Source organism: Chrysochloris asiatica, unplaced genomic scaffold (genome assembly GCF_000296735.1).
Source record: "Chrysochloris asiatica unplaced genomic scaffold, ChrAsi1.0 scaffold00243, whole genome shotgun sequence".
Taxonomy (NCBI): domain Eukaryota; kingdom Metazoa; phylum Chordata; class Mammalia; order Afrosoricida; family Chrysochloridae; genus Chrysochloris; species Chrysochloris asiatica.
In genome coordinates, this window is record NW_006408761.1 from 3,870,425 (window position 1) to 3,883,675 (window position 13,251).

The 13,251-nt window shown below is 38.8% G+C and overlaps 1 pseudogene; it reads left to right on the forward strand.

Moving 5' to 3' along the window:
* The first annotated feature begins 7,764 nt into the window (after nucleotides 1-7,764).
* LOC102831303 overlaps nucleotides 7,765-13,251 on the forward strand; it is a 10,908-nt pseudogene continuing 5,421 nt past the window's right edge.

A 13,251-nucleotide genomic window follows, 5' to 3' on the forward strand; every position in this document is an offset into this window, starting at 1 on the left:
GAACAACTGCTTCTTGGTCTAGGTACAGATTTCTTAGAAGTACAATTAAGTGTTCTGGAATACTCATACTTCTCAATGTTGTCCATAGCTTGTTAGAATTATTCAATTTCATTATCACTGGCTTTAGCGGTTGGTATTTAAATTTGAATAATAGTGGTAATAACTGGTCTTCACAAAGAGCACCATACTTTTAAGATCTTGAATTGTTCTTGAGGATATATATGACACCATTCCTCTTCAATTTGTCATCTCTGGCATAGTAAACCATATGACTATCTGATTCAAAATGGCTAACACCAGTCCAATTCAGCTCACTGATACCTAGGATACCAATGTTTATGTGTTTCACTTAATTTTTGATAATATTAAATTTTCCTAGATTCATATTTGGTGCAATCCATGTTCTGATTACTAATGGCTTTTTGCAGCTGTTTCACTTCATTTTGAATTGTGCCTCATCAGCTAGTGAAGGTCCTTTATGATCATTATGGTCAACTCTAATTTTAGGAGGCATCTCTTTGAGTCATACTTTAAGTGTCTTCCCACCTGAGAGGATCATCTTCTGGTAGTACATCTGACAATGTTTGGAGGTATTAATACATTTTTAGTGGCTAATTATTCTGAAGAATTCACCTCTTTTTCTTTCTATTTTGTCTTAGTCTGGAAACTGTTGAAACCTGTCCATTGTGACTGACTTTGCTGATATTTAAAATACTAGAGGCAAAGCTTCCAGTGCCACACAAAAGCCATTGCAGTAGGTCAAATTGACAGATTAGTGGTGGAGTGGAAGTCTTTAACATACAGAAATGCATTTTACCACAGATTGGGTTGTTTAGTGCAACACAATCTGTGATAACTCATAGTGATCTCAATCATCTTGGACTGCAAGGTCGGTTTGAATCACAGGACTGGTGGTTCACACTCACCAACCGATCCTTGGAAACCCTATACAGGGTCGCTATTAGTTGGAACAGACTTGATGGCACTTAACAACAAAACATCAACAACCTAGTAGTTAGTAGTCCAGTGCTTATCCTATAATGCAATACCAGGACTCAGGAGTCTAGAATTCTGAATTAAAAGCACTGGTTGTAGGAGAAGCCTTTTTATCTCTGTTGGCTTTGGGGGAAGTTTCTTGTCTCTTTTCAACATCTTTGGTTTTGGTGTTTTTTTTTGGAGTGTGTTTATATCAAACTTCCCTGAGGCTAGCAGGTTCACAGGGCAGGGATCCTGGATCCAAGGAAATACTCTGCTTCAGGATCTTCTATTTTGGAGGTAAACAGATCCCCCCTTCTCCGCTATCTTTATCCTTTTATTCTTGTAAGATCAAAGACAACACAGCCCATCCAGAAAAATCCCTTTACATCAGATCAGGGCTGTGACCTGAGTTTTATAATAGCTTCCCATCCCAATCCTCTTACAATTGTCTGATTACATCAGATCACATCATGGGGGAAGGTTATATCATTACCTAACTACCAAATTACATCAATATATAACTGCCAAACCACTGAGAATTATAGCTCAGACAAGTTGACACATATTTTGGGTGGATACAATTCAATCAGTTATAGAGCTAGACTACTTGTCCCTTAACCTACAAACAGTAAGACCCTGGGAAGTTACCTACAATCTTGATTCCTCAATTTTCTCATCAGTAAAATGGGGATAATAATTCTATTTCTCTAATGAGGCATTGTTTAAGAATTAAATAGCATCATATCTATTATTTTTTATTGTATGTTGTTATTGTTAAGTGCCATTGAGTTGGTTCCAACCCATAGTGACCCAGTATAGGGTTTCAGAGGAGTGGTTGGTGAACTTGAAACACTGATCTTGAGGTACAAATGACTTTGCAGTCCAGCACATTAACCCACAGTGGCACACCAGGACTCCTTCCTTTTGTATACTACAGACATATTACACAAACTCACTCCTGATGAACAGATTTCTCATGTACCAAATAGTTATGACGCAATATTGACAAACAGCAACACTATCCGTTTATTTCATTATTTAACAAATTAGTTTTCTTATAGATATAGAATGCTTTTTCATTATTTAACAAATTAGTTTTGCTTAAGTAATGAAATACCATTCTATATTATGAGCTGGGTTGCTAACCACAAGATTAGCAGTTCAAATCTCATAGCTGCTCCTTGGGAAAAAGATGAGGCTTTCTACTTCCATAAAGATTTACTGTCTCAGAAACCTTATACAGGATCACTATGGACAGGAAAAAAACATTAAATGACTATAATTAAAGTATAATCAGCAAGATAATACCCATATACCTATAAGGAAGACCAAGGAGTCTTGGTGTGGTGCTGTAGGATAAGCACTGAACTGCTAACATCAAGGTTGGTGGTTTAGACCTCACAAGTCTCTTCTTGGAATCTCTATTCAGGGTCTCTTTGACTTGATGGCACTTAATAACAACAATAAGAATGACCAGTTGATGTCACTACTATAAAAATTTATGCAACAAATACAAAAGCCACTGATGAGGTAATTGGAGTTCTGGTGTGGTGCTGTGGGGTAATGCTCTGGACTGCAAAGTTGGTTTGAACCGCAAGGTCGGCAGTTCAATCTCACCAGTTGTTCCTCTGAAACCCTTATACAGGGTCACTATGGGTGGAATTTGACTCTATGACACTTAATAACAACAACAACCAACTTTTTCAGTCTTAATATGATCAAATATGCAATCAAAATGCATTGATAATTACTGGTGATTGTAATGTGAAAGTTGGAAACAAAAAAGAAGGATCCATTGTTGGAAAATAAGTTCTTGGTGATAAAAAACAATGTTGAAGATAATATGATAGAATTTTGCAAGACCAATGACTTATTCATTGCAAATGCCATTATGAAACAACATAAAAGGTAACTGTACACATGGACCTTTCCAGATGGAATACAAAGGAATCAAATTGACTACATCTATGGGAAGAGATGATGGAAAAGCTCAATATCATCAACCAAACCTAGGCCAGGGGCATAGTGTGGAACTGATCATCAATTGCTCATACGCAAGTTCAGGCTGAAGCTGAAGAAAATTAAAACTAATCCATGATGTGACCTTGAGAATATCTCACCTGAATTCAGAGAATACCCCGTCAGGATTTGATACATTAGACACTGAAGATGACTGAAGATGAAGAGTTGTGGGATGACATCAAGAACATCTTATGGGGAAAAAGCAAAAGATCACTAAAAAGTCAGGAAAGAAAGAAAATGCCAAAGTGAATGTCAAAAGAGATTCTGAAACTTGCTCTTGATCACAAAGAACCTAAAGTGATTTGAAGAAGTGAGGAAGTAAAAGAGCTAAACAGAAAATTTCAACAGGCAGTTCAAGGAGGCAAAGACAAATATTATAATGAAATGTGAAAAGACCTGGAGTTAGAAAACATAAAGGATAGACTACACTCAGCATTTCTCAAACTGAAAGAAAAGAAGAAAAAAATTTAAACCTTGAGTTGAAAAATGTAAGGAGTCTATGGTGGGGGGCCACCACTCGTCTGTCAATTTGTCATACTGTGGTGGCTTGTGAGTTGCTGTGATTCTGAAAGCTATGCCACCGGTATTTTAAATACCAGCAGGGTCACCCATGGTGGACAGATTTCAGATGAGCTTCCAGATGAAGACAGACTAGGAAAAAGGAGTGATGAAATATTTCTGAATACTTAGTCACTGAAAACCTTATGAATAACAGAGAAACACTGTCAGATATAGTGCCAGAAAATGAGCCCCTTAGGTTGGAAGGGTCTCAAAATGTGACTGGGGAAGAGCTGCCTCCTCAGAGTAGAGTTGACAGTGTTAATGCGAATGGAGTAAAACCCATGGGAGAAAAGCCAGTGGGACCTTCATTTAATGATGGGGCACAACTCAAAATGAAGAGAAACATCCATTGAAAATCAGAACATGGAATGTACGAAGTATGAATCGGGGAAAATTGGAAGTTGTCAAAAATGAAATGGAAGACTAACAACCTGTGATATGCAGATGATAAATCTTTATTTGCTGGAAGCAAGAAGGCCTTAAAATATTTACTGATAAAGACCACAGCTTTCAGTGTGAATTATATCTCAGTGTAAAGAAAACAAAAATCTTTACCACTGGATCAACAAATAGCATCATGATAAGTGAGAAAAGAATGAAGTTGTCAAAAACTTCATTTTGCTTGGATGCACAATCAACACTCATGGAAGCAGCAGTCAAGAAATCAAATGAAAGATTGCATTAGTCAAATCTGTGGCAAAATATCTCTTTAAAATGTTAAAATAAAACCAAAGGTATCAGTTTGAGTGCTAAAGTGTGTCTGACCCATGCCATGGTATTTTCAATCACTTCATATGCATGCAAAAGTTAGACAATGATTAAGGAAGACCAAATAAGAATCCATCCATTTGAATTATGGCATTGAAGAAAATATTAAAATAGCATGGTATTGTAGAAGAACTAACAAATCTGTGTTGCAAGAAGTATAGCCAGAATGCTCCTTAGAAGACTTTGTCTCTTGTACTTCGAATATGTTATCAGAAGGGATCAGTCTCTGCTGAAGAACATAGTGCTGGGTAAAGTGGAGGTACAACAAAAAGAGGAAGACCCCCAAAGAGATGTATTGACATAGTGGCAGCCACAATGGGCTAACAAATGTGAGGATGGCGCACAACCGGGCAGTAATTTGTTCTGTTGTGCAAAGGGTTGCTCTAAGTTGGAATTGACTCGATGACACCTAACAATAAAAACAATAGCCTACTAACCTGTGTGAGAAAATATGTGATAAAGCCACCCATTTGTGGTATTCTGTTTATAACTGTCCTAGATAACGAAGACTGGATCTTTAGTAGTATAGCACAATAGGAGTTGAGGTGCCAACTTAAAGGTCAGCAGTTTGAAGCTACCAGATGTTCTGCAGGAGAAAGAAGAGGTTTTCTGGTCCTGTAAAGATTTACAACCTCAGGAAATCTATACAGGGTCATTTTGAGTCAAAACTGAGTGGATGGCACACAACCACCACCACCACTAGATAACAAAAACAAATATTTACTAAGTTACACATTCTACAAGCTGTGTTTTAATCTTATACCCTTAGCACTTTATTGAAAGTCACCATCAACAATAACTATCTGAAAACCACTACTTCATTTGCTGTAATATCTTGCAGAATTGGTTAGTAAATTACTGCATGTCTCTTATGTAAAGCACCCTTTATTAATCTATCTAGAATTTAGTGCTAAACATAATTTATGTCTTTTCTTGTTGTACCTATTCCTTTCTGTTGAGAACTATATCCCAGGCTGTCAGGGCCTCATAATTATGTTGTAGTTGTCAGGTGCCATCGAGTCAGAACCGACTCATAGCGACCCCATGCACAGCAGAACGAAACAATGTCCGATCCTGGGCCAACCTCACTACCGCTGCCACACTTGAGTCCATCAATGATGCCACCTGGCTGATCCATCTCGTTGGGGGTCTTCCTCTTTTTCTCTGACCCTCCACCCTACCCAGCATGACATCCTTCTCCAGTGATTGTTTCCTCCGGACAATATGTCCAAAGTAGGAGAGACAAAGCTTAGCCATCCTGGCCTCCAAGGAGCACTCTGGCTGCACTTCTTCCAAAACAGATCTATTGGTTCTTTTGGCAGTCCATGGCACTTTCAGTATTCTCCTCCAACACCACAACTCAAAGGCATCAATTCTTCTACGATCTTCCTTATTCACTGTCCAGCTTTCGCATCCCTATGAGACTATTGAAAACACAATGGCCTGGGTCAGGCGCACCTTAGTCATCAAGCTGACATCTCTGCTCTTCAATACTTTAAAAAGTTCCTGTGCAGCAGATTTGCCGAGTGCAATACGTCGTCTGATCTCTTGACTGCTACTTCCGCGAGTGTTGATAGTTGATCCAAGAAGAATGAAGTCCTTGACAACTTCAATCTTTTCTCCATTGATAAGAATGTTGTTTATTGGTCCAGTGGTGAGGATTTTTGTTTTCTTGACATTGAGATGTAATCCATATCGAAGGCTGTGCTCTTTGATCTTCATAAGTAAATGTTTCAAGTCCTCTTCACTTTCAGCAAGCAAGGTTGTATCATCTGCATATCGCAGGTTGTTAATGAGTCTTCCTCCAATCCTGATGCCATGTTTTTCTTCATAGAACCCAGCTTCTCGTATTATTTGCTCAGCATACAGGTTGAATAAGTATGGTGAAAGAATGCAACCCTGTCTCACACCTTTCCCAATTTTAAAACATTCAGTGTTCCCATGTTCTGTTCGAACAACTGCTTCTTGGTCTAGGTACAGATTTCTTAGAAGTACAATTAAGTGTTCTGGAATACTCATACTTCTCAATGTTGTCCATAGCTTGTCATGATCCACACAATCTAAAGCCTTTGTGTAGTCAATAAAGCACAGGTAAACATCCTTCTGATATTCTCTGCTTTCAGCCAAGATCCATAGGACATCAGCAATGATATCTCTTGCTCCACAGCCTCTTCTGAATCCAGCTTGAACCTCTGGAAGTTCTCTGTCAATGTATGATTGCAGCCATTTCTGTATTATCTTTAGCAAAACTTTACTCGCTTGAGATATCAAAGAGATTGTCCGATGATTTCCACATTCTGTTGGGTCACCTCTCTTTGGAATGGGCATAAACATTGATCTCTTCCAATCAGTCAGCCAGACAGTTGTCTTCCAAATTTCTTGGCAGAGATGAGTGAGTGCCTCCTGTGCCGCCTCACTTTCCTGAAAGATTTCAATTTTGATTCCATCAATTCCTGGTGCCTTGTTCTTTGCCACTTCTTTCAATGCACTTTGGACTTCCTCTCTGAGTATCATTGGCTCTTGTTCATATGGTATCTCTTGAAATGATTGAACATTAACCATTTCCTTTTGGTACAATTATACATGAGGCCTAATTACATTAATCACATTGACCCTTACTGTGGCAAATTGGCATTCTCCATATTGTTTGACTCTTGGGTTCTAACTTACAAATTTTCTCTTATTTTGGTAAAATTGACCTTAACCCACTGTAATAAAAGAATGAGTATAAAGAAACTAAATATGTAAAGTATTATTATGATAAATCATATAAATAGATTACATTCTTAGAAAGGTTACATAACCATTAAAAGCAAACAAAAACTACAAAAATCAACTGGTAAGTCATATATCAGTGACTGAGAGACTAGAACAGAATACAGGCTGTTTTTGTTAAATGTCATTGAGTCAGTTTTGACTCATAGTGACCCTGAATAGGGTTTCCTAGGAGCTGGTGAGTTTGACCTGACAACCTTGCAGTTTAAACTGACCTTTGTGGTCCAGTATTTATCATATAGCATCACACAAGGACTCTAGAACTCCAGGTATGCACTACGTATTGTCTGTTTTGGCAATGTCTAACTATATCTGTGGGGCAGGGAGAAGGGTCTTGCTTGGAAGGGCTGTTAGGAGTCAAGCTTGCTTTGATTGGGTGGCACTGTGACAGACACAATTCTGCTCCCACTTTGGCTCGGTTGTACTTCCTGTGTCATGGCCCAGCTTGTTGCTCCCTGGCAGTGGCTGCCATCGCTCTCACAAGTGACAATGGTGAATACCTTGCCCAGACACCCTGTAGGTTGGTGCCTGTGGAGAGTCACTTAACTGCTTTTTTTCAGTTTGTCCCTCAGAGTTTTTGATTCTGACCAGGCTCCTAGGGATGCTCAGAGAGCACCAATTGCAGGTTCAAGTTTGTAAACCACAATACTCTGGGTGCTAATGGAGAGCCAGAGAATCTTAAGTGAAGGTAACTTTGATATACACAAACATATAGTAAATATAATATGGTGTTCACACAATGTCCACATCATATTTGGTGGTATTTCACAGAACATATTGTGGTTGTTAGACTATCCATGCATACAGTTTAAGGGATAGAAGAGATAAAGGGATATTTTAGAAGTCTGTTAAAAGTGACGTGTGTGTGCTTCAAACATCTATGGGTACAACAGATGGTTTCATAAGTATGTCACAGAGAGAATACTGATCTCCACCCACATCTTTGGAACATCATTGTGTTAGAAGGAGATGGAATAGATCCCAAACCTAAGGTGACTGAACAAGCAGTACTCATTTTCATATGCAATGTATGCTCAGAGCTCACAACTTAAAAGTAGACCTCTGTAGGGCAGAATCCTTAAATCAGGCTTAATCTTGACTCTGCATGTCCTGTGCCTTTCATCTGTTTAGACACTGGCAGAATAAAAATGAACAGCCTAAGTATATGAGACACATACTTGTTATTAGTGACAATATGCACAACAGAACCCAACACTTCCTGGTCCTGTACCATCCTCACAATTGTTGTCATGTATGAGCCCATATATGTTGACAGTGTGTCAATCCACCTTGATGAAGGTCTTCCTCTTTTTCTCAGACCCTCCAACTTCACTAAGCATGATGGCCTTCTCTATGGACTGATTCTTCCTGACAACATGTCCAAAATATTAGAGATGAAATCTGGCCGTCCTTGCTTCTTAGCAGCATTCTGGCTATAATTCTTCCAAGACAGATTTTTTTGATGTGGTAGTACATTTAACATTATTTTCCAACAGTATAATTCAAATGTATTGATTCTTCTAAGGTTTTCCATCTTCACAAACAGTTTTCCATGCATATCAGGCTATTGAAAATACCATGACTTGGGTCAGGAAAGTTCAAACTGATATCTTCGTCTTGAAAATTTTAAAGAGGTTTTGTGCATCAGATTTGCCCAATGAAAAATTTTGTTTGATTTCTTGACTGCTGTTTTCATGAGTATTGATTGTGGAAGTCTTTGACAACTTCAATCTTTTCTTCATTTATCAAGATATTATCTATTTATTATTTTTGAGGCTTTTGATTTTATTTAGATGCAATCCACACAGAAGGCCATAGTCTTTAGTGTTCACAAGAAGGTATTTCAAGTCCCCTTCACTTCTAGCAAGCAAGGCTGTGTCATCTGCATATCTCAGGCTGTTAATGAGTCTCCCTCCAATCCTGACACCATGTGCTTCTTCATGTAATCCAGCTTCTTGAATTATTTGCTTATCAGATAGATTGAATAAGTATGATGTAAGGCTACAGTGCTGGAGAACAACTTTCCTGATTTTAAGCCATTAAACATCCCCTTGCTCTAGAAAAACAACAGTCTCTTGGTCTTTATATAGGTTTCTCATGAGCACAATTAAGTCTCCTGATATACTCAATCTTTGAAATGTTAGCCATAGTTTGTTGTGATCCACACAATCTAATATCTTTGCATAGTCAATAGAGTACAAGTAAACCTCTTTCTCTGCTTTTAGCCAAGATCCATATGACATCAGCAATGATATCCCTTGTTCCATGTTCTCTTTTCTGATTTCTGGTAGCTCCTTTTTGATGTACTGCTGCAATTGTTTTTGAATCACCGTCAGCAAAATTTATTTGCATGTAGTGATATCAATGATACTTTCCTATGAATTTCACATTCTGCTGGGTAATCTTTTTTTTTGTAGTGCACACAAATATGGATCTCTTCTATCAGTTGGCCAGCTAGATGTCGTCCAAATTTCTTGGTGTAGATGAGTGAGTGCCTACAGTATGCTGCATTAGTTTGTTGAAACATTATATTAGCATTCCTTCAATTCCTGGAGCTATGTTTTCACCAGTACATTCAGTGCATCTTGAAATTCTTCCTTCAATATCATAGGTTCTTGATCATATGATACCTCTTGAAATGGTTGAGCATCAGCAAATTATTTTTGGTACTGTGCCTATGTGATGTTCCTCATTCCACATCCTCCTGTGGATATGGCTTGGACCTCTGGCAATTTCCTGGCAATGTATTGTTTCATCCATTTTTTGAATTATCTTTAACAATATGTTACTTGCATGGGTTATTAATGATATTATATGATTATTTCTCCATTCTGTTGGGTCACCTCTCTTTGGAACGTCACAAAGATGGAATCCTCCAATTAGTTGGCCAGGTAGCTAGCTGTCTTCCAAATTTCTTGGCATAGATGAGTGAGTGGCTCCAGTGCTGCATCAGTTTATTGAAAGATTTCAATTTTTTGGTTGTTATTTTCTTTTAACTTTTTATTGTGAATTGAATGAAGGTTTACAGAGTAGATCATCAGTTTTACATTCAGCAAATTGTATCTTTTGCTTCATTACAATGATTGCAATCCCCTCCATGTACCAACAGTTAACAGCATTTACCACTATTCAGTTTAACTATTGCATTCCCCTCATGTCTCCCACTACCTTTATATTTTGTCTGTTAACCTTCTGCTTGTTGTATATGCCTGTCCTGGCCCCCATATTAACAGCATCTACCCTTTACCACTGAATAATTTCCTTCCTTACTATTCCCCATAGCCATCATAGATTGTTTCTTTCTTTCTTTCTTTCTTTTTAAGTTTTATTATGAATTTAGTGATAATTCACATGGGAGAGCATCAGCTTTACATTCATCCTATCATATTTCATTTCATTGCAATGATTACAATCCTTTCCATGCATCATTGGAAGCATTTGTTTCAAATCTTTTTTTTTTTTTTTCCTTTCATTTTTTTGTTTTTGAATGTACACCAATGCAGGAATATATAACCATTCAAACAACCAAAGGGTATACCCTGCACACCAGCCCCCCAGCCACCAGCACACAGCCTTCTCCTTCCTTGAATTTAGAGTCCCCAGCTGCTTCATCTTTCCACGTCATTGTCTCTGCCTCCATCTCTGGCATCGCTGCTTCTCTGGATAGGGTCCTGCACACACTCTGCTCTTCTTCCCTGATGGTCTCCGGGTCCTCTGTTCCTGGTCTACAAGATCAACCACTCCCCTCCTTTTGTTACAAAACATCTACCTTTACATTTGCAACATCCACAATCAGTATTTTATAGCAATTGTTCACTATTGAGCCACAAGTCTTATTCCTTCTCCTTTCACCAGTCCCTTCTAGACAGGGTGGAAACCACTCAGTGGAGATTTTACCTTCCCCCACACCCTCTGGAACTAGGCTCCCTCTTGAAAACTTGTAAGCCAGTCACTTTGTGCCTTTGTTACCCCCCCCCCCCCCATTTTGGGTAGCCAATGTCTAAATTGCCCATCCCTGTCAACCCTGTGTACAGAGGAGACGGGAATGATCCTGGCTGTAATGATTCAGACCCTCTTTTAAGCTACTACATGCATAAGTATAGGTCAAGTTCATCAAATTGTAGCAGATTACACCTTTTTGTCCTCTTCTTTCTTCTTTAGTGGAGTTCTGATATCCAGTCATTGAAGCTAGGTCACACGGGTGTTATCTGAAAATATGGACATTCTTGTGTATCTCCCTTCACTTCCTATCAGCTGGATACTTCACTCTCCACTCTAGTCCTTTGTGACCATGTCCCTGTCCATGGACTCAGGGTCCCCAGGTCTCGCTATACTGCTAGCCTACCAGGTTGCAATCCAGGTTAACAGGAGTCTATTGAATGTGGTTGGACTTAACTCACAGCTTCATTGCTGTTTTCCCCCCATTTTCCCTTATTGGTAGACCAATGTGGTTACCAGCAAGATTACAGGCCTGCTCCTGTATTCCCTTTGAGTTTCAGACTTGGAAGGGAGTTTGCCCTGAGGGAACTTGATTGCTTGCCTTGATGGCTCCCTCTTGAACAACCTGCTTGTTCAATCAGACTGCCATTATTATTTTTTATTTTTCCTGATGGTCTTTCTTTCAAGAAATATCTTCTGTTCCTCTAGCTGGACAAGGATATCATATTTGGTAAAGTGCAGGGTTAGGAAAAAAGAGAAAGGCCCCTAGTTAGATAGATTGGCAAAGTGGCAGTATCAATGGGCTCAAGCATGGCAACAATTATGAGGCTGGCCTAGGATCAGGCAGTGTTTCATTCTGTCGTGCATAGTGTTGCTATGTGTTGATACCAACACAATGACACTTAACAACAACAACAATGGCTAGTGACATGAACATTCCTTCATATATTTGTTGGTTTTCCAAATCTCTTCCCTGGTGGTGTCTGTTCATGTCCTGTGCCCACTTTTAAATTGGGTTATTTGTCATTTTCTTGTAGAAGTGTTGTAGTTTCCTTTATATTTTAGAAATTAGTCCGTTGTCTGATGTGTTGTTGCAAAATATTTTCTCCCATTCTGTGGGCTCCCTTTTTATTCTTTTGGTGAAGTCTTTTGATGCACGTAAGTTTTTAATTTTTAGTATGTCCCAATCATCTATTTTGTCTTCTTTTGTTTGTGCAATTTTCACAGTTTGGTAGTCTCTGTGTGCTCTGTATTGTTGTTGTTGTTAGGTGCTATTAAGTCGGTACCAACTCATAGCAACCTTATGCACAGCAGAATGAAACACTGCCCGATCCTGGGCCAATCTCACTATTGTTGTCAAGCTTGAGTCCATTGATGCTGTCACTTGGACAATCTATCTCGTTGAGGGTCTTCCTCTTTTTCTCTGACCCTCTTCCCTACCAAACATGATATCCTTCACCAGCAACTGGTCCCTCCTGCCAATAGGTCCGAAGTATGACAGATGAAGTTTGGCCATCCTGTCCTCCAAGGAGCACTCTGGCTGCACTTCTTCCAACACAGATCTGTTGGTCCTTTTGGCACCCCATGGCACTTTCAATATTCTCCTTCAACACCATAACTTAAATGCATCCATTCTTCTACGGTCTTCCTTATTTACTGTCCAGCTTTCACATGCATATGAGATTATTGAAAATACCATGGATTGGGTTAGGCACACCTTAGTCTTCAAGATGACATCTCTGCTCTTCAACACTTTAAAAAGGTCTTGTGCAGCAGATTTATCTAAGGCAATATATCGCTTGATTTCTTGACTTCTGGTTCCATGAGTGTTGATAGTTGATCCAAGAAGAATGAAGTCCTTGATAACTTCATTCTTGTATTTGAACTCTCTATTAGAGCCCTCAAATTTGTCCCTATTTTTTCATTGATGGCTTTCATATTTCGGGGATTCACATTTAGGTTTTTAATCCATGGTGAGTTGGTTTTTGTATATGGCATGAGGTAAAGGTGTTGTTTCAATATTTTACATATTGCTTTCTAGTTCTGCCAACACCATCTGTTGAGGAGTCTATCACCTCCCTATGCAATATATTTAGGCCCTTTGTCGAAAATCACTTGGCTGTATGTGGATGGGTTAATTTCTGGATTCTGGATTCTGTTCCATTGATTTATGTATCTTTCATTGTACCAGTACCAAGCTGTTTTGAC